This window comes from Anomalospiza imberbis, chromosome 6 (assembly GCF_031753505.1).
Source record: "Anomalospiza imberbis isolate Cuckoo-Finch-1a 21T00152 chromosome 6, ASM3175350v1, whole genome shotgun sequence".
Classification (NCBI taxonomy): domain Eukaryota; kingdom Metazoa; phylum Chordata; class Aves; order Passeriformes; family Viduidae; genus Anomalospiza; species Anomalospiza imberbis.
In genome coordinates, this window is record NC_089686.1 from 40,483,973 (window position 1) to 40,506,577 (window position 22,605).

Sequence of the window (22,605 nt, forward strand, 5' to 3'; positions counted from 1 at the left end):
TCAGCGGGAAGAGTAATGCCCTAAACATCACTTTCTGCCAGACAAGCCCCAAACTCTTTCAGAAATGGGGCACATAAAGAAATTTTGTATTTAAATAAAAAACAAGCAAACAAAAGTTACTCTGCATCAGTATACTCAGAAAGAACATAGCATGATAAAAAGATTCTGCTGTTTGGATGACAAAAAGAAAAAAATTAAAAAACCAAACCAGATGGGAAGAATTACTTCAGTTTGAACTGGTAAAGATTTCTTCTAAAACAAACAAACAAAAAAAAAATACAAAGGTATTACTTCACATTAATTCCCCAAGCTTTGTTGACTCTAAGATGAAATTTTATTTTTTTTACAATTTCTAACTTAAAACAAAACAACTACCCCAAACAATACACCACACAAAACAGCACAAAACCTCTTTTTATAAAATGTTTGGATCTAATTTTAATAGGAAAAATGTAGGTTTCATGTTTTGATATTAAAAAGATCAGCTTTGGCATTTCTAAACAAAAAAATATATTGCATTAAAAAATCTGGAAGTAAATATTTTAATGTTTACATATATATATATTTTACATATATATATACATATATGTAGCCCTATTGTTGATTGAATCTATTTACTTAATTTTAACTTGATATTATGAAGATGTACAGCCTCTCTGAAGATTCTTGGATATAAAAGTTTGTGTAATTTTTGTCTTTCATAAAAATTGTCTTCTACAGAGATGTGATTCACACACTTGATATGCACAACTGATTTTCTATTCACCGGAAAAGAACTGCTAGAACACTAGACTTTTCATCAATTGTCATCACTACTGATCAATAGAAAAGAAAAACACATAGCAAAAGACCAAGATCCCAAAGAGCTCAGTCAGCACTTTGGGATTAGCTTTGTACACTTAACATTCAGGACTACTGAGTATCCCTGGAGATTTATATTGCTAGTCCTAAACATCTGGATTTACATTTAGCTAGTTTGGAGTTTTCCAAATGAGTTCTTTCCAACTACATCTTGAATAAGAACCACAAAAAAAGAGAAAACATTTCATCACTGCTTTTTAGAAGTCACCATCACTTATCCACGTTTCCTGAGATGACTCGTGGAATATACACAACTCTATCCACCGTGTGGTCATACTAAGTCTCCAGGAGAATCAGAGCTTTGCTGTACTGATCTTCAGGTATTTTTAGCAACCATAAATTGTGCTCATGTGAGTAGTCTGTACTTACAGTCTTTGCTTTGAACACTGGCTTTTGGCAGAAGGACCCAGAATAGCCGAATGCCAACTCCTGGTTCCAATCAGTTCAGAGAGACTTTGGCCTTCAGTGCTGCTACCAGATAACATACAGAACTGGGAGATGGAAAGGGAAATGGAAAAGCAAAGGCAGTCCTGGCAAATAATTACACTTTCCAGTAACATGATCCATACATGAATCCAACTCTCAGGCCAATAACTTGCGATAAACTTATAGCTCCATTCTGAGAGCTGAGAGCTTTAGCATGGGGGGAAAAAAGAAAAAGCTCTTTCCTTCTTGTTAACTGAATCCTTGTGGGAGAAATAAGTTAAGGTTGAGGATATTATTTTTAGCTTTCTTGGAATGTACTCTTGGATATACTTTGCAGCCAGGAACGTTATAAATGGTCCAGGTCAGTTTGAGGAGTCTGACAAATTCTGCCTCGCCAAACATGTCCTCTGTACTGCACTGGGTGTCCATCTTTCCCTCTCTAGCACCAGCAAGGGCTACCCAGACAGCAGCAAAAATGCCCAAGCCTGACAACCCTGCTGCAGAGCACGGGGAAACCAGTGGGTTGGGTAGCCACGAACTCTTAATATCCTGTCGTTAGCAGTCACCAGGGAAAAGTGCCAGAAACAGTTCAAGGTGGCAATTACACAAAGCCAGTTCACAGGAAAAGCTTCCTCCTACCCTCCTGGGCTCAGGGGCTGACTCCTGCCATGCTGCCGGGAGGGACTAAGCCTGCTAATGCTCCTAGATACTTGAAAATGTCAAGACAGTGCTACAAGTCCATCTGAAATTAGCACCTCGTTAGTGATTGGGCATTTGAAAATAAATCTTTCACAAGTGATTAAAAAAGGAATTTTATGTTGCTTAAACATACTTCTTTGAAATAGATTTGTATTTGCAAATGCTGCTGGGGTGTTGGTCCACTCATACATGTGCTCTACTCCACGTTTCTGGGACAGGAACAGCTGCAGACATGTTCAGCTCAAGACCTGCATGTGCTGGGCACTGGAAGCTACAATACAAGCAGAGCACCGCCTTTATAACCCCCTCCATCTCACCCAGTCACAAAATGCCTGCATGTCCTCTCTACCTCAGCTCTCCTGACCCTTGCTTCTGAGGAGAACAGCCCTGAATGTCCAGCACAAGCATGTCCAAGGCTGCTCCTACTTTCTTATCTGCCAACAGCTGTCAACAAATGTAATGTCTGCCAAGGATCCAACTCCCATCCATTAGAAGGTAACAGGAGCATGAGTCATGTAACAAAGGACAAACCAGACATTAGATTATCTTTACTGTGCACAAGCCTGGCCAGCAGCTGACTTATGTGTAGGCTCCTCTCTCAAAAGAGCTCTCAAGATTTTAACTAAATAGATGCATCAATGCAAGCAAGAAAAAAACCTCAGCTTTAAAACAGGTCAAGGCACTCGATAGTAATAATAACCTTTTTCATGGTCTGCAAGTTTAAAAATCAACTAGTTTTCATTTTATTTTCTTTTTAATGTAAGCTGAATATAATTTTTTTTTTGATATGCAATTTTAAAAGAGAGGAAAGTGAAATTCTGGATTACTTCTTCAATATTTTCTTCCCGTTCCGGTTTTGTCACAGAAAGGAGGAAAAATGGGGAAAAATATGAAGATAAACTCTCCAGAATTAAAACTTTTTCATCATCAGATTTCTCTGAAAAGGAATGCAAAGATCCACAAAGCTAGTTTCTACACAAAATAAAATACATTTCCTACAAGAAAAATCTTATCAGCTGTTTTAGCATTTTTATATAGATGAGGAGGGAAGGCAGAGAGAAATCAAGCTACTTCCCACTGTCAATATGCACTCTAGGCACAGACTTAGTAATTGAATGCAAAATTCCCCAAACCCACTTCACTGCTTAGAGGGTAATACTACCCTTATTACTGATTTTAGTAGTTATCACCTTTCACTGATCCCAGCTCTTACTCAGAAGCCCAAGAATAAAAGCTTCAAATACATGCACATATACCCCTCTTATGTATCTATTTCCTGAGAAATCTCTACAGTGAGAGAATAGTTCTAGCAGCTTTTAGACTAAGTCCCCAGCTTTACACAATAATTTTCAAAACGCACAAATCAAAAGTGAATGTACTTTTGTAGGTCTCAAAATAAGCAATGCAAAGCCTTCACTGCTATTCTCAGGGACACCCTATCTCAGCCACTCCACCCAGGACATGGCACAGCAATGAAAGGCAGCTCTGCTTTCCTGTCCTGTCACATTGGGTAAACCTCATTTTCTCTTGACAAAGCACTTTACCCACAATAGAGTTAGCCAAAAAAGCTTTAAATTACTGTGTAGCATTAGATCTAAGTGACAGGAGCTGTTAGAGCTATATTTCTAATGACAATTTCTTTCCTCCTCCATCATGATTGTTTCCATCTTACACAAGCTCCCAACTTCACAGGGATACAGGCACAGCCCAAAACAGTCCCCACATGCAGTACGGTTAGCATCAGAAGGATTAGCTCCGTGGCTCTGGGGCAATACCTCCCAAAAGGTCAACCCACTGCTGGCAGAATCAGCTCTAGCGACATTTGAGTCCTAGAGCCATTAGAGACAGAAGTGGCTAACCCGTGCCACGTTGTCAGCAGCCACTTACAGCCTGATGAGCACCTCCTGCAGCAGAAGAGCTGAAAGCTCCCTCTATCCCAGTGCTCCTCAGAGAAGGCCCTCGGGATGCATGGCTGACCTGGCACTCACCCTCGACGCTCCTCTCTCTCCAGTTAGCGCGCACAGTGAACGTCGGCCACTGCAGCTCCCAGGACAGTTATAATGCGAGCGGGCTGCCACCAAAACACGTGGCCTGGGAGTTTGCAGGGAGCTTGGAACAACGGCTGCCGGGCCAGGAGCATCCCATTTATCTGTGCAGTGCTAACTCAGACGTCCCATGCCAGCCATGTACATGCCAGAAGCCATTTGCCGCTTCACTGGTAATTTGAGAACCAAGCACATGGGGCATCGCATCGTTCCACACCACTCGCTGTGATATCTCCTCTTGATACCACAGTGGACAGCATTTAGGAGGCCCCAAATTGCCTTTTGCAAAGAAAAAGCTATGTGAGCTCATTCTTCTGCAGTACCAAGCCCAGAGTAAAGTAAAGCCCAGAAGGCTTCCCCAGTATAAGTACAATTTATCATAGAGGAAGATTCTCTTGGAGACTAATTTTGTAGGTATTGGAGAGTAGCACACTTCTCCAAACAATTTAATTCACAGTCAAAAGAAAAATCAAAGAAAATTAGAACTTTCTCGATACAATATCCAATTCTTTTGGTCAATGCAGCCTCCATTTACAGGCTTATATAAAAAACTCCAAACCTTTCAAAAGTCCTTACTCCATTCTCAAAAAATTGCAGTTTCTTTAAAAGTTGTTAAACTGTTCAACATTTTAATAAGGAAAAAAAGTGTATATTGTCACTGCACACAGAGATAATAATCATAATAATATCGAACTATTAATATTTTGCCCAAAAAAGTGTTTATAGAAAGTACTTTCCCTTTTTCCACTTCTGTGATCACACCTCAGCAAAACACAGATTGGGTATTGTGACATAATTGTGGTAAATGGACCTCAAAATTTGTCGCTTCTTCTTTCTAAGAAGGAGTTGGGTTTTTTCTACTTTAATTTTTAACAAGTTTGCAATATTATCAGTTGTTGAACACATTTTTATCAAAAATAAATCAGCACAATCAGCAGAGCATCACGAGGAACCAGAAGTGATGGCAACCACAGAAAGCACAACTAAAAACTGCATCCCAATTCAAGAGGATACAAAAGCAAGAGTGCCTAAATCTTATGCTCACATGCACAAGCACACACTCATTCCGCTCCATTCTTATCTTTTTCCCAGCTCCCAAACCTATGCTTTTCCCACTCCAGGCTCTGCTTCTGCTTTCTGGAGTCAGCCTTTTTTGTGCTCATGATGCTCCAGCTGTCCCTTTGTCGGAGTTACTAAGCGGATGTGTTTGAAGTTCAGAGTTTTTCAAAAAAGCAGGCACTTTCTGTTCCTCAACAAGTGACACTTACACCAGGAAAAAATCCCAGACTTCAGGAGTCCATTTCCTGAGCTGGTACATGTTTAGACTGACCCCTGCTACCTGCAGAACTTCACCCCTGAAATAGTGCTGCTGGCAGCCTCTCTTCCTGCTGGCTTGAGCATTTCATCTGCCTGCTGGGATAGTCGGGCTGTGCTCATCCCCAGCAGTGGGCTTGCCCATCCAACAGAGAGGAACCTGCTGGCCCAGACTGGTGCATGCCACTCACTCAGCACTTCAGCTGCAAACATATATGAATATGAAGGTAGATTGTGAATGAAAATGGACACAGAGTAGTGCTCTCTGCCTCTGTCCCCTGGCCTCAGCATCCTCTTAAGCATGGAAAAAAAGACGAGAAAACAATCATTATTACTCATTATTACTGAGTTCAAGATGCAGGACAATGCAACATCCTCTCCTCCTGTCATAGTAGCTGGACTTCATAATTTGCCATTTTCCTGCTTTGCCTCCTCACCTGAACTGAGATAATAGAGACAAAGTAAGTCTTTTGCACAGCCCAAGATGCTGTACCATGCATACCATGGGCTACCACTTTCCTTTTGCCTAGAGCTTGCATCAAAACAGAACAACTTTCAGCAAGGGGGGGGAAGAAAATGTAGCTGTAAGAAATCAATTTTTAGAAAGAATGTAACATTATGCCATTTTCCTTATATGGCCACTGGTATCCCATATGGAGGCACAAACAATAGCCAGCTTGGCAGGGGGTGGAGTAAGAAGACGACTTGGGGGAAAAAATTATATATATATATTCCCTGCTGGCCCTCACCCTCCATTTCGTCTTGACTTTCTTTGTGACTGCACTGAAAGGGGTCAATAGCTCCCAGCTTGAGAAATGCAGCTTTTGAAAGGTCTATCACCAGCATCTGTATTTAAAGCATGCCTTTTACTTCACGGCCCCCCAGCTAATGCAAAGCTTTTAAAAAGCAGCCCCCCAGCTAATGCAAAGCTTTTAAAAAGTGAGCAGCAAGATAAACTTTCAGGGTAAAGAAAAAGCGAAGGGGAGAGGAGGAACAGTTCCTGTCTGCCTTGGGCTTACTGACACTTTCACTGGAATAAAACTTGACTGGCAAAGCAGGGACAGGGAACATAAGCTGCAGATGATCCAGAGTGCTACGGTGGCTTTAGTCGCTACCTCCCCATGCTCGAAAGTACATTATGAAACCACATGAAGCAGGTAAGCACCAAACTGGAAAAGAGTTTCAAGTAATTAAAAACAATGGGAAAATTAGCACAGGACTCATTAAGCATATCAAAGCTTTGCAATCTTCAGTGTTTAAGAATTTTGTATCTGACTAATACAAGCAACTTTGATATTAATAAGCTTAATTAACTTATCTTGATAACGAAAGACTGGACCAGTGGCTAAGTGGCCAAGATTATATTTAGGCTTTCTGTTTGAAGAAGTACTCCAGAAAATGGAGTCATGACATGTTAGAGCCAGGATTTATTGAGAGGGAGGAGGAACAGGACTATAACTTCCTCCTTTAGTGCCAGAGGACAGGGCCCATGTGGAAGGCTGGCACATGCCCAGTTTTTCAGGACCCCCAGGCTCCATTTCACATTGAAGCCTCATTCAAACATCCATGGCAATTATATTGCAGTTGCTTTTTCTATTAGGATGTTGTTTTTAATTCACTTTGGAAGTGGATTAATCCACACAAGGAATTTGTACAGCTCAGCTGTTGCTGTACTCTCCAGGTTAAACCTAGTCATCTGCATTCTGGCATTCATCCGCTTTAGAAACTAACTGTTCTCTCTAATAAAACTTTTCCAAATTTGAGAAAAAAATAAACAGGTGAAATGCCTCAGAAAGATGCTACTTTGTATTAACTAAATACATCCAGACATGACTTTCCAGCTCAAATTTATTTAACTTTATCTGATTGTTTAACTGGAACCTTTCAGTAAACATTAGAAGAAGCCCACGTCATTCAAATAAGACAAGCCTGAAATTCACAGATGGAAAGGTGCAGTGGTACCTCCAGCAGCACCACACACAGAAAAAAGGTACTTCATCCTACCAAATTGTCTGGGAGAAAAGCCAAAGAGACCAGAGAATGCTCCAGAAGCACAGAAGTAAATTGCCTCTTTGAGTCTCTAGCACTGGCAGCATACGACTTTGCATGTCACTTTAGTTCCCAATCATACTATCTTTCTCACGGGCATTCGAATACATTAGTCTGTACCTTATCAGATCCTGAATTACGATTGTAGACAAGCTCCTAACTCTGAGAAATGTAGTTCAGAGACGTTTATGGGGCTGTAATGAGTACTGACAGATAAGCCACACTCATGCAAACACGCTTGCAACTGATGTCTGGTTTAACACAATACAGCCCTAAGCCTTCATAACACAGCCTAGGAAACAGAATCCTCCCTTCACCTACTACTAATTGCATCTGCAGCGGTCAGGGGTTGAAAGAGAAGTAAGCAGATTAATTCTATTAGTCTGTGCAATAGTATCCCAAGGGGACAAGGGAAAATCCCATCCTTTAAATCAGGACTGGTAGATGCTGCTGGGAACGATGTTACATACTAGTAGGGGATTAAGAGTTTGGACTAAAGGGCCTCATTTTTTCTAGATCTGGTTTCCATGAGTCATAGGAATTAGAACTGCAAGGCTTTTGTGTTTGTTTTTTCCCACTTATGGATGACCTGATACATCTTTCCGAGTTGAAAACAACATTATTAAATTAATTTCTTACTAAACCCCTTCTCCACAACATAAAACCCTTTATTCTTTTTTCTTAAAAAGTTTTCTGTTTAAATTAAGGTATTTTCAATACAAAATTATTTTAGAACACAAAATCTAAGTATTACTTAATAATACCTCATATATAACATTTTTCTTTTTTCAGCATATTCCTCCCACGCTTTTAACCTATATTTATATCAACCATATGGGCAGTCTTGATCCTCTGAAAGTATATTTTTGCTGAGAAATGTTCCCCATGCTGTAAATACATTGTAAGGTTTCATCCCTACAGACATGGCAGGCAGTGGTGACAAAGCCCTTCCTGAGCCAAATGAGTGGAAAAAGTAATTTGCTCAATCCAGTGCAAGTGAGCCTGAGCATCAGAAGCACTGTCTGCCTTACCTGTGTGCTGCTTTGAAGGGACAGACTTTCAGGGAAATACTTGTTCTCCTCACAAAGTCAGGCTGTACTGAATATGCACCTGTCAGGATCCTTGCTTCAGGTCTCTAACACTGTGATTGAGGCTGATCAACCTGTCAGAAACAGCAAGGAAAATACATAAGACACATACTGGATCTGAGGAGAAGACTGCCACCTCGTTTTACTTCCTCCTGCTTGGGTAAAGACCAGCTCTTTCTTGTACACCTGAAGGAAATGAGGGGAAGCGTCTCCCAGTGACCCTGAAGACCCTGTCAAGATCAGGACTAAAGGCAAAATCTTCTTCCTTACTTTCCAGTTCATTAGGCTGACCAGAAAAGGGCTTGGACTGGAAGGCAATAGGAGGACAGGACTATTTCTAGCAGAAGAAGAAGAAAGCAACAGAGTTGTTCCACATCTTCCCCTCTTGCTCCTCTGCACAGCAGAGGAGAGTCATGCCCAGGAAGAGGTGCTGTGAGTCCCCAGAAGGCAAGTTCCAGAACAGAGGATGGAGGGGTGTGTGATAAAACATAGGTAGTTAAGTGTTTAACACACACACACCCTTTCTCTTTGTAGGCAACAAACATGCACACAGCTGTTCATCTAGTGGATAGATGTTAAAGTACCACTTATTCTGAATGGAGGGAGCCAGAAATGAGTGACGATCAAAAAGAAGGTGATGGAGTTAAGAGGCAGGTAAGGAGGGGAGGAAGACACCAACAGGTGCTCAAGGGTTGAAAGCAATAATGCAAGCAAAAGAAGGTAAATCAGAGCCTGCAGAACAACACGAAAGGCCAGTGGGAGAGAAGGGATCATGCCAGATTGCGTCTGTTTTCTACTTGCAGAAATCAGCCAGACACGGGGCACAGAGGTGGTGCCATCACTTTAACTGAGCAATCGTTCCATAACAGCTCCTCTCTGGAGAACAGCAGTGAGTCTGGATCTCTTTCTCCCTGACAGCTCAAGTTCAGATATGAAGATGGCGCCATGTAAATCCATTTCACAATATTAATTCTCTCCTCTCTAGTCTACCTCATTGATTTGCTTTCTTTTGAAGTGCAAATCCTCTGCCCTGCCCAGCCTCTCCAGATCTCAGGGCCAACATCAACTGTCCATATGAAACATCAGGTAGCATCTCTGACCCGTCTGCATCACACAGCGCTTAGCACCTCCTTCAGGATCAAGATGAAAAGCTGGGAGAGAGGGTCTTGTCACAGCAACTCCTCACTGAGACAGGGCTGCAGCAGGACATGTCAAGCTTCCCGTCTCTGTCATGCTATCTGAAGATGACAGCCATACTGAGCTGAACTGCCATTTGTCAATCCAGGGATTACAAAGCCACCTACAAGCCAGCTGGAAAGTGCTAATGTCACACCAGACCACATGAAAGGAAATTCCTCCCACGCACAGGGAATCAGCCCTCTGTCAGCAGCTCCCTGCTCCCGTGCAGAGGTGTTATTTCACACTTCCTCAGGATGAGAGAGAGGCTTTAGTGGGACCACAGGAGCATTGGTGAGGAGCGCTCTGCACCCTGGACATTCATCTTACATGCAATAGAGTGGCAGCATGCTCTAGTGAGCAGAGCAAGGGCCCACCAAATGGTACTTGGGCAGATGTTCTCCATGCCTGTTTCTCCAGTGGACTCTCAGCACTTTCAGCTGTGGCTCATCCTCCCATGTTTGTTTACAAAATTCTTCTCTGCTCCGTACAACCTGGCATTTCAAATACACACATACCAGCCACATCCTGGTTTCTTTGAAGGGGAAAGGCAAATATTTGAGAGGTGCAAGTGCTTGTATGCAGAAAATGCACATCCATACACTTCTGCCCAGGACAAAGTACCTGCTGCCTAACAAAAACATACCCTATTGCACACAGTCCTAGTCCTTTCAGACATAAGGTATTGAATATTAATTCCCAGCCTTTGAAGACAGTGAGGGGAAAAGTTTATTCAAGTTTGTAAAGTGATCTGAAACCACAACACGGAAAGTGGCCCAGGCAGGCATACCAAGAGTCATCAAAATTTTGATTCAATGACATCTTTAGTAGCAATTTTCCCTTTACATTATGGAAGAACAGTCCTGTCCATGTAGGCAAGCCCCTTCATCCCCTATAACTATTCCAGCTGATGCACCCCTGTGATCAGAAGCAGAGGGCTCTAATATATTTAGGGTCACTAATAATGTATTTTGTCTTCTGTGTGTGCTTGCTCAGCTGAGAGATTTCAGTCATCTCTATTCAAGGAATATTAAGACATATAAGATATATTAGGTCATATAAATCCTCCTCTCCAGGGGAAGATCATGCCTCTCCTCTCCCCTCTGCTTTGTTTGTATGTAATCCAATTGAAAGTGTCTCAGGCAGCAGGATTATTCTCCTTTCTCTCAGCAGACTCCAAAAAAGTCTGATAGAGAGCTGTCTTAAACACTTGTTGCATGCATAAAGAGTCTGTCTGGTTTGGTTTGTTTTGTTTTTTTAATGTGATTCCTTAGTATCTCACCAGAGCAAAAGCAGTAGCACGTGAGAAAAGTGAATTAAGGAAATAAAAAGCAGGCTTCTTCTCCAAGGTTGATGCAGAGGGACAGAGATGGACAGCAGCACTAGAGGATCCAACACTCCTCTAGTCTGCAGGTGAATTTTCAATAGAGGAGTAGGCCCAGTGGTCTATGGATCATCTGGGCTCAGTACATTTTTAATATGAAAACAAAAATAAACAAAAGCTTAATGTGGAGTTTCTCCCAGTTGTTGCCCCAGTCTTACATTCTCTCTAATCAGTGCTGGCTGCTATCAGAGACAAGACCCTGGATTAGATGTGACCTGACCCGGACTAGCAGCTCACGGGTGCTGCTCCCACAGCACTGCTCTGAGCCCCACACCCTTGAGGCTTTAGACTCTGTGGCTCCTGAGTTTGATTTAAGGAGAACAACTGACTCTACTGGAATTTAGTTTCTCAAAAAGTTTTTTTTAAATCCAACCCTTGTCACAGATTTCTCCCCACCTCAATGTTTCTATGCTTTGGGGCCCCAGTGGTTGTATATTTTGCAAATTACATTTTTTTTCTTCCTTGTATACTTGTGCAACCACACATATAGTTGTCTAAAGCCACTTAAGCATAATCAATGGGAGTTTGCACTACATATTGACACAGACATCAGGAGGAACACAAAGCATTCCTGTTTAACATTTTATGCATCAGAAATAACACCAAAACAGATGTAAAGCAAGCCAGTTCCTCATTACTTAACACAACACAAATCTCTGTGCATTAAATACAAGTGAAAGTGGAGTTGGCATTAGCTTGACAGATGTTGAGATGAGCTGCACCAGAACTGAGTATCTCAGCCTGAAACAGTGCATGTTAAAAAGGCGTCTGCTTATTGTTTGATATGTGTATTTATTTACATAGACAGCTTGCTGACATGCTGAAAAGTTGGGGAGGGTGGTATAGGCTGGCATTTTAAACTCTTAGCAGGCATTCATCAAGTGGTTTGTTATCCTTTGGTCATGTCACTAGCTTCCATTTTATTGCTGAGTGGTAGCAAAAGAGGGGAGCAGGGAAGGAGCCAGGATCCCCTCCACTGTGCAGACTTAACTCCTCGCCAGGAGCTCGCCCTTAGAACACAAGGCAGTATTTCCAAGATCAGCCTCCACAAGCATGTTGCCCCTAGGGCTCACCCTCCAATTTCTGGGGCCTCTGTGCCTTTGACACAGTCATGAGAAGAGTGTCTGTAAAGCTAGTCAAATGCAGCTCCTTGTTGCATAAAAAGAGATCTTTTTTAATAAGAAAGAAAATTAATTTAAGTGGATAAAGTCCCACAGGTTGGAACAACAGCTGAGGAATTATCTTTCTATCAGGTTGGTAATGAGGACTAAAAAAACCTCACACAAACATTAACAGCTTCATATGGGCTCGTTGGCATTTCAGATCAGATGTGAGATTTGGCATTCCCAGGAGCACCAGATGCAACTCCAGTTACAGACCAGACTATGGGCAAAATGCATTTTGCCCTGCTGAAAACAGTCTTGTCACAATGTCGGAAAATTAAAGGTACATATCTACCTACACAATATTTTTTTCCCAGGGAAATTATGCCCAGGGAGAATGTGGGTCACAACATCCAATGCCTCAGGTTGATCTGACTCACCTCTGAAACCTTTTAGATATATCAATTGTGTGTGAGAGTTCTTCAACATGCTGTGGGGTGCACATCAAATTACATGATCAGACACTGGCCAAATCCACCACCTCTACCCTACTGAAATCATAGAATCATAGAATATGCTGAGTTGGCAGGGACTCATCAAGCTCATGGAGTTCAAGTCCTGGCCCCACTCAGGACATCTCAGGAGACAAATTGTGTGCCTGAGAGTATTGTCCAAATGCTTCTCGAACTCTGTCAGGTTTGTGCTGTGACCACTTCCCTGAGGAGACTGTACCAGTGCCCAAACACCCTCTGGGTGAAGAAACCTTTCCTAATATCCAATCTAAACCTGCCCTGACTCAGCTTCATGCTGTGTCCTCAGGTCCGGCCCCTGGCCACAAGAGAAAAGAGATCAGTGCCTGCCCCTCCACTTCCCCTTGTGAGGAATGAGGTTTCCCCTCAATCTCTTCTCCAGGCTGAACAGACCAAGTGACCTCAGCTGCTCCTCATACAGCTTCCCGCCCAGACCCTTCATCACCCTCATGGCTTTGGACACTCTCTAATAATGTGACACTCTCTTATATTGTGGCACCCAAAACTGCACACAGGGCTCAAGGTAAGGCCACCCCAGTGCAGAGCAGAGCGGGACAATCCCTTCCCTTGCCCGGCTGGTGCTGCTGGGCGTGATGCACCCCAGGACATGCTTGGCCTCCTGGCTGCCAGGGCACTGCTGACTCATAATCCACTGTCAACCCATGTCCCTTTCTTGTGGCACTGCTGTACAGCCTCTCATTTCCTAATCTATACACACAACTGGGGTTGCCCCATCCCAGGTGCAGAATCTGGCACTTGCCTTTGTTAAACTTCATATGGTTGGAGAATGCCCATGTCTCCAGTCTCTCGCATCTCTCTGCAGGGCCTCTCTGTCCAAAGGAGTCGACAGCTCCTCCCAATTTAATGTTGTCAGTAGACTTACTTAGTATTCCTTCAAGTCCTGCGTTCAAGTTGTTAATGAAGATGTTGATGAGAGCTAGGCCAGGGATTGAGCCCTGTGGAACCCCACCAGTGACCAAATGCCAGGCTGATGTCTCCCTTTTCCCCGTAAGTCTTTGCGCCTGACCTGTGAGAGCCAGTTGCTCACCCATTATGGGATGTGTTTATCCAGTTGTGTGTTGGGTGTTTTGTCCAAAAGGATACTGTGAGAGTACCAAAAGCTTTGCTGAAGTCCAAAAAAAGATTACATCTACTGGCTTTCCTAGATCAGCTGGGTTGGTTACTGTACTATAAAAGGAAATAAGGTTTGAGAAGCACCACTTTCCCCTCATGAAACCGTGCTGGCTGTGACCAGAGACTGTGTTGTCCTTCAGAAGTTTCCCCACCAACACTGCCGGCTGCTCAACTGTTAACACTCACAATTACTATTTAATGCTAACAAAATAATACAGATTTTTTTTCCTATACCCTATATCCTATACCGAAATGGAAAAACTACCTGATCTGGGACCAATGACAAGAATGACAATCATATTCATGGTAACCACTGCAATAGGGGATCCTACCACAAAGAAGCCTACTGGGCCTACTGAGCACCACACTGAACTGTGGCAAACTATTCAAAGCTACATTTCAGAAATACTTTAACTTCCCTGGCAACTAAGGCAAAGGAATTTGTCCCCTCCCCCAAAAAAGAAAGGGAAAAAATAAAAGTGAACTACTGGCCATCTTTCCCAAACATGCCTTTGCACATCTTCCTGCCCCTTTGTTACTGTTCATGTCACAAGACTCCCTTGAGGTCCCACAGAACCAAGCTTCTTACTGTGTGCAGCATAAAAGAGCTCCCTGCCCAAAAAGCTAGCTGACTAAACAAATAAAAAGCAGGAAAAAAATAGCATTTCCCTTGTTACAGATGGGAAGCAGAAATCCAGAAAGATATTGGCAGTGAAGATCCGGCAAGAAGCCAGTGAATGAACTGGGAAGAAAACATCTTCAGTCTTGAAGCTTATTCGTTCAGTGCGGAGATCACTGTTTCTTCCTTTCCCATTCTCCTGTTTTTCACTCAAATTTGTACCTTTTACAGCTTGTAAAGTTCATCCTTAAAAACAAAGTTGATAGGCTACTGATGCTTCTCATTTTCATGGGGAGGAGATTTAGGGATTCTGATGTAAATAAGCACAAGGAATTCTTAGCTGGCACCCAAATATTGCCCCAAAGAGGCCAAATGCCCCCCCCCCCCCCACCACCACCTTTAAATGAACAAGTGCTGGCAGGTGTTGTTTCGTGAAGTTTTTTAATATACTTAATCATGGGACCATAAACTCACCAGCTCAGAACCACTCTAGTGTAGGTACTTCCAAGGTAGATGTTTCATATATTACCCATGTGTTATCAGTCAATACACATCACAACCCTACCAGATGAAAAAATTATTTTGAAATTGCATGGAAATGAAAGACATCTCTTTCAAGTGTTTCACTAATTAGCCAGACTTACCAAAGGCTAAGGATAATAGAGTACTTCCCCACTATGTCTGCCTTTCATTAATTCAAATGCCCTCTGTGCCCTAAACCTATTGGAAGAAGAAACCAACTGCACTTCTGAGCAATAGGATTAAATTACTTGCCCCAAGGAAGCAGGTTGCCTAACAGAAGCATTTGCAATATTAATAGTTACTTCAAATAATTTTGAATCATCATTTAACAACCATCAGTACTTCCTCAGTTTTTCTTGAGTTTGAAATATCTGTAGTGCATAAACAAAAGTCGATCTGTTTTTCAAGTTATTTTTTTCTTGATTGACTCAGAAATGATGCTTTCTGTCAGCCTGAAATGTTAATTTACGTTTGCTATTGCTGCTCTCTCCTCTTTCCTTGAATAAAGGGCAGGCTGATCCCTGGGATACTGCAGCACAGCACTTGGATTTTCACACTCAAGCTGTCACTCCATTAGCTCTGACAATCTGGCACTTTTCTATCCCACTTTTTAAAGGCTCTCATCTATCTCTTGTAGCTTTTGCCTCAGATTCACCTGAGAAGGAACGTTGAAAATTTTGGGCAGGATGTTCCCAGAATTACTGGAGCATCTAAGGGGAGGAAAAAAACAGACATTCAAGGCAGCACACACTGTATGTGCAGCAAGGGTGTATGTCTATTATAGCAATTCAAACATCTGCTGGTAATGAGGTTAGTTTGGAAAGGCTTTGATTCCTGCCTAGGGAATTTAGTGTAGCTTGCTTGCTCCATGAGAATGCCATGGGCTTCATCATGCAGTGTTCGATTCAAATATATTTTCATTTATTATAGAGTTTTATGTATAATACATGTGTGTGTGATTCTGGTGCTTCAAAAGATTTCCCAGTGAAAAAGCTAATACAGAATGGAGCACTTAATGGAGTTGTATAGCTCTTCAACTCTCCTTTGGAATGCTTAATTAGTTCTGCATAACTGATATCTCTGTTTTATCTTCTTCAGATCCCCTTTCTTTAAACAAACTCCAGATTCCCCCACTCCAAAAAAAAATGTCTCTTAAGTCCTGATTGTTTTTCTTGAAACACACGATAATTTTAAAGGGCTTAGCAAGAGTATTTCAAGAGGAAAAAGTACACAAAACCCAATAATCAAGTGGTAAAGGCCAAAGAGAAAGCCACAGTCAGTTATGGAAAAGGATGTGCAATGTTGTTCCATTATCCTCTTGAAATGAAGAGTTAAATCTTGCAAAATTCCATTCCAGTGCCTGCTACTCCACCTAAATCCTCCTGACCACAGCAACAAAGCCATTCTATAGCACATGTCTTGGCATTTTCATCATACTCCCAACACCTAGCACATGGTTCAAAGGTTTTGGTCCTTCAAAGTAATGCGCACATGAAATCAAATTGCTAAGCGTGAAGAGAAAAGTTGCTGTTCTAAGACATGGAGGAAACCATCCTCTCCCCTCAAATCCTTCTCTATATTCCCCACTGAGCGGATCAGGTCTCCTTGCCCATGTTACATCATTTCTGCATCACTTCAGTGTCCAAACTTGTGCTGTTCTTAACTAGAGTTCTTCCTAGAGTCTGGGGTAGCTCTGGCTGCACACAGGTACAAGCAAGCCACAATAAAGCTTTGATTTCTGCAAATTACTGAACTTTAGTTCTGAATAAAGGCTATCATGGAAGAGTATAGTGCAAATACACCACCTGTCTAAGTCAAATTAGAGCAACTTTAAAAATTAACAGTGAATAAACTTCCTTGGAACATGGAAGCCAGCAAAGTCACGCACCACACATGAAGGTACAGTTTAAATTGCTTGGATGGAAATCACACTGTCATTGAGCAATAGGGCTGTCCATGGCAGAAAACTGAGTAAAGGCAGAGATGAGCCCTACAGAAATAGTTACTAGATTTTCAAGTACCAAGAATCAGATGCCAAAATGTAAATACTATTAACAACATAAATCTTAAAGGCCTCAGGAGGGTTTGCTCTGTCAGCGTAACAGAAAGGCACCTATTAATGACAGAAATGAGGAATTAAGAACATACAGAATCAAACAAAGAGCAGTGCAAGATAAAGAAGAGCTCTAAGTTAACACCAGGCAAAGACATACATCCATTCCATTCTTCTCCCAGAAAACAAAAATAAAAAGTTGTCATAAGAGCTGTGTTTTTCTTTTCCCCTTCCACTCTCTGCACGTTAAACAAAATACCAAAAAAAACCCCAAAAAACAAACAAAGAAAAAACCTACAAAACCCCCCCCCCCCCCCCAAAAAAAAAAAAAAACACAAAAAAACACAAAACCCAAACAAACACAAAAACCTTTCTGACCACCAATCTTTCAGGAAAGAACAAATCTGACAGACTTTTTTTCCTGGAATTTAGTGTTAAAAATTTTCAAAACTTCAAAACTTTTCAATGGTCCAAAAGAAACATGACTATCAGTAAATGCATTAGGAACTCCAGCAAATGTTAGAAACGTAGGGATGAGGTCACTGTTTCTTTAGCTAAGGGTCAATTGTTTGAGCACCTTACAGCCATTTTGTGTTGTGTGGCATTCAGCAGAATCACAGCACATCAGAATGGACTGACTGGGGAGAAGGCAGATACTATTTTCTTGCTGGTACGTTCTGGTGATGGTGCTTTTAAGGACTCATACCAGCTTTCATGACAAGGGCATCTTCCCTATTTGCAAATGTTTTTCATCAGCAGCTTTCCCCCCAAAACCATCCCACTGTTTTTCTCTTCTGTCCTCTCATTCAGCTGTTTAAAGAGCTAGTAATCAAAAACAGTGAAGCATAATGGAAGTTGCAAGTGTGGAGATGCATATGCAGTTTAGAACAAGGACAATTGTTGTTATTATATGGCACAATACTCTGGAGATTCTGCAACAACGCTGGATGAATCCCAAAGGATCTCCCAGAACTGGAGAAATGGGATGCCACCCCTCTGAAAGCTGCAGAAATCAAGCTCTTTGGCTCACTGTCACAGTGTGTCAGAAAAGAAGCATCTCTTCCTAGCTTTCCCAGTTATTAATACACTTATTAAAATGTGAGACAATGTTTTCTGTTGTAAAAACACTGTACTGTCAGAGAACACCCCTTTGGAGGACTCAGGCAATTAGAGAAGGAGCAATTCTGAGCCTTGAATACAAGAGAAGGAGGGATGCCAAGAAAAACTACAATTCCATTGAAATTGAGGGCAAAACACTCTGTCTGTAATAGGACCATAAACATATCCCAAACAGATGTATAGAGGCTAGCTTCACAAAGTTTTAGAAGTGGTCAGTGTTTGGGGGATGCATCAGTACAAATGTCTCAGTCTGGGTGTTCAAGCCTCCTGATGCAAGAAATACATAGCTGTTTCTGAAAAACCTGGCCCTCTGGAAGTGTTTCAAATGAAACCAAAATAATCTGTCCCACTCTCAAAACTTTAGATGTCACTAACATAAATGGTGGGACTTCTGCCTTGTTCATTAGCCCACAGATTTAGAAGTATTCACAAAATGCTGCATGTGCTGATATGCCTGTCTTTCCAAGCCTGGTCATGTAGAAGTCTGTAGCCTGAACAACAGAGAGGCTCTGACTCCCAGGTTTCCTCCAGACAAAATGGGACCCAAGGCTATTCCTTCCAACCAAGACTCTGCATTCTGTTTTTCTATTACAGAGCTGCTTGCAAAGGTATGTACTGAAAATAACCATGGCCTTATCTTTTGCCTGACCTTCCCCTGTGCATTTTTCTATAATTTCAGCTTCATTTTTTTTTCAGCATTTTGATAAAGGGCACATCTGCGATTCAGTGTTTTGCACCAGCCTAGAAACAGTGAAACTGTGAGACAGGGAAAAAGACCAACACAACTTGTAAAACAGTTTGGCAAAGACATTGTGAACTAATATAAGTCTATTGGCCTTACAGTTGGCAACAAGAGCTTTTACTAGTACTTAGCTTTTAACTGCAGCATTCCACAAGAATCTAGAGGAGGCAACATCCCAACTAGTTAAGTAGGCATTGCCATCAGGAAAACTTGACAAGGAAACAACTGCACAAAAACTCTCCTCTGCATTATTTGCCTTGGTCTCTTGGGCCACACAAGCACACAAAAAGGCTTCCAGATGAGCTGTGGCATGACTCCTAAGGCAGCTGCTCTGGACAGACAGCTGCATTTAATTTTGGGTGGAGTTAGGTGTTTAAAGGCCCTCAGAAAGCTCTAGCTACCAGCTGGCAAGGTACAGCAGTCTGCACAGAGCTCCAGCTAGGACCATGGAGGAGCTTTCTATCAGAGCAATGCTTTTTGGCACATGGAAAGTGAGCGCAGCAACTGGGAGAAAGGACAAAGCCTTGGGAGGCTGTGAAACCTTGCTCTTTCACACCAATGGATGATGCAATCAAGATATACAGCCTTTGAAAAATTTCTCAGCACTTACACAGCTCCAGCGCATCCAGGCAAACTATCAGACAGCTCCTGCAAGGCACAAGCCTGTCAGTCTCAAGACAGTGAGGAGAGGTGTAGCATTGCATATCCCTCACCTAAGTACACCTCAGAGTGAGCTTGCCAGAGTTTCTACATGGTGCTAAAGCATTCAGAGCACTCCATCTCCTAGCTACAGCAGAAACCAGCTGCATTTAAATTAAAGACAGGTGGGAAGGAAAACTAAGGTTCAGGCACCAGCTGCCATCCCAGGTAAAAGCAGTCAGTAATGCTACAGCACAAGTGTCTACAACTAAAGGCTTCTTTCCTTCTTGGTCCTCACCTCAGGAGCAAGACAGGTGGAGGAAGATTTTGGATTACTTTGGGCTTTGCTTTCTCAGTGTCTCCTCTGAACAGCTGCCACAGTGTCCTGCTGGAACCCAGGGCCAGCTGAGTCAGGGATCTCCTTTGACTGTCCTGTCTCCCCAGCTCACTCTCCCTGCAGTGGACTCCTGTACCAGGGGTCAATTGGAAACTAAGAGGGTCAAACAAAATAATCAGTGTCAGCTCTGCCAAATAAGCTGCCAACCAGTAAGACAAGGAAACCTTCACTAAAAGCAATCACAAGATGCAGGAACTACTCTCAGGGCCCAGATAATGTTCCACAGGGCCCTTCTCCACATGTAGGTTTTTCCAGAGCAATGCAATCAGAAATTCCAAGCCAGACAAGAAGCTTTCCAAGGCAGACATTAAACATTCATTTGTAATAAACACCCTCCTGACCCCCAGGGACCAGTGAGAGGTGTAGGGAAACACAGCAAACAGAATCCAGAGAGGCCAGATGCCTTGCACTGTGGTTATTTGAATGTGTGAAGAAAAATAATAGAAGTGTTTTCAAAATGGTCCCTGGACCATACTAAGAAATAGCAATGATATTTTTTATTTTGGACACCTTAGTTCTTCGAGGGCAGTTTTCCCTTATCTGAACAGCAGAAGGACATGTTCCTCAGTGTTATTTTAGAAATGTGTACAAGAATTTCAAACATGCTCTCTGTTTTCCAATGCAATCCTTGGACTGAAATGTCTCCACATTTGCAATCATTTTATCTCTACAGAGCAAGGAGCAGCTGGGGACAGCAGGGGAAAAAGGGATTGTGAGACCACAAACCAAAGACTGGGACTCATAAGAGCAGCTGGCTATGGCTTTTTTATGGCTCTGGCTTGTCCAGTTAGTGTTGGATTTTTTCTATTGATTTTATATTCATGGTATTGTGGTTTTAAACAGAACTATGGAGTTCTAGCAACATATAACAGAAAAAGTCTTGCAAAATCAGATGGAAGGACACATATAAGGCACTCTGCAACCATCACTGAGGGGTGGAGGTCACTATATGCAGTTTCCACAGGAAATGCTTATAACTCAACAATATATATGTATAAATTTTTCATAAAATTACCTTATTTCACATATGCAAAAAAAATATTTAAATGATTAATATTTTGAGATCATAGCAAGAAGATGGGCAAAGACAGTGAAATTAATGAAAATGCAGCTGAGTGCATAGCGGAAGCTTTACAGCAAATTTTTTCATTTATGGTAATGTCCACTGTGCATTAGCATTTCCATAAATACTCTGTAAATAAGATTAAAAAGGATTGTTTCAGTTTCTGCTGATAATCAAGTGCTAAAGAATGGCTGCAGAATAAGAATTTTGTAATTCAATGCAAATATTCGTGCAAGAAGCTGGATCCTATGAATTATATGCATTTAGTCAGGGAGCAGAAATACTATTGTGTGACCTATATGTCAAAATATGAACTGAATCGTGCAGCTGGAAGCTGAACACTTGAATACCAGCCACTGAATACTAAAAAGGAATTGCCTGTAAACAATCAGCAAACCAAGAAGCGATCTATGAATAATTTCAAATAACTTGTGCAGTTGAAAAGTCAGTAAATTATTTGTAGACAATTTGTCAGTAGAAGAACTCACATTAAAAATATTTTAAAATTTCTACAAATTATTGTGTAGATATCAAAAGAGCATTTATGATTCATCAGGAAAAGACATAAGTAATTATACCAGGGGTTGAAAAGGCATTTTCTTTCTTGTATTATATTCTATAACCAATCAGGTGCATTAGAATAATACCTTTAGTTATAATTCTGCTGATCCCCAAGGCATAAGCCATTAGTGTGTGATGGAGACATGATGATGAAACTTGATGGCTGAGTAATCTGATTTGCTCTCACCAAATTTGAGCAAAATCTGACGTCAATGAATCTGTACTTGAATGTCCTAATGTCATTACTCAATTTCATTCCTGCAGGTGACCATACCAGATAACAATTTCATTCTGTTGATTTGGAGAAGAGCAGTGGCCTGAGATTCAATACGCAGCACAGCCCTCTTTAATCCTTTAAATATTTAAAGCACTTGATTTGCCACCATTGTGCAGGTGGGAAAAAAAAAGACTACAAGCCCTCCTAGCGATGTATTTTCCAAGAGCTAAGAGCTGTAGGACAGAGATCTCAAGCTGTACATGACAGCTATAAAAAGAAGACTGGTGACCTTCCTGCACTGTTAAATCAATTATTTGTTGAATTTACCACAATACTGCACGGAGAGGCAGCAAGCAGTCACCAGCAAGCCTCAGTCCCCCAGGTTCATGGCAGCAGTTTTGGATGGAAAATTCATGAGCCTCCCAGTTCATGAGGAAAACAGCAGGTTATGGAATACAAGGAAAGCTGGCCCTGTTCAACTTAATGAGATCTACTCCAGGAGCAAAAGGAAATACATTTTTAGAAGGGTCTTATTCTGAAGGAAAATTCCTGGAGCCACATATCTTGCAAAAACACTAGGTTTCCTTAACCTCAGTAATAAAATGGCAGGAGCCGATATTGCTGCAGATATTTTGCAACATTTTAAAATTCTTTTATCATTCTGCTTCTCTCATCAATTTTGCATTTCATTTGATCTTTGTTTGGTTATTACACCAGTTCCTCTACTGTAACAATGGAGATCAGTACGTGACATCCTTTGTTTCACACAGAAGCCTTTGCTTCCTTCCTCTTGACCTGGAATTAGGAGCACTGCAGTGGATGGTCTGAGAGGAATGAATCACATCGACTAAACCCAGTTTGCCA

The 22,605-nt window shown here is 41.7% G+C and overlaps 1 protein-coding gene across 5 annotated transcripts in view; it reads right to left on the reverse strand.

Annotated features, from left to right (window-relative positions):
• The window catches only part of TSPAN18 (tetraspanin 18), a 189,067-nt gene that overhangs the window by 51,562 nt on the left and 114,900 nt on the right, over positions 1 to 22,605 (reverse strand). For all 5 annotated transcript variants that reach the window (XM_068193704.1, XM_068193705.1, XM_068193701.1 and 2 more), the window contains one exon: positions 8,426 to 8,556. The gene's annotated coding sequence lies outside the window, so the exon portion shown is untranslated. The remainder of the gene's footprint in view (positions 1 to 8,425; positions 8,557 to 22,605) is intronic.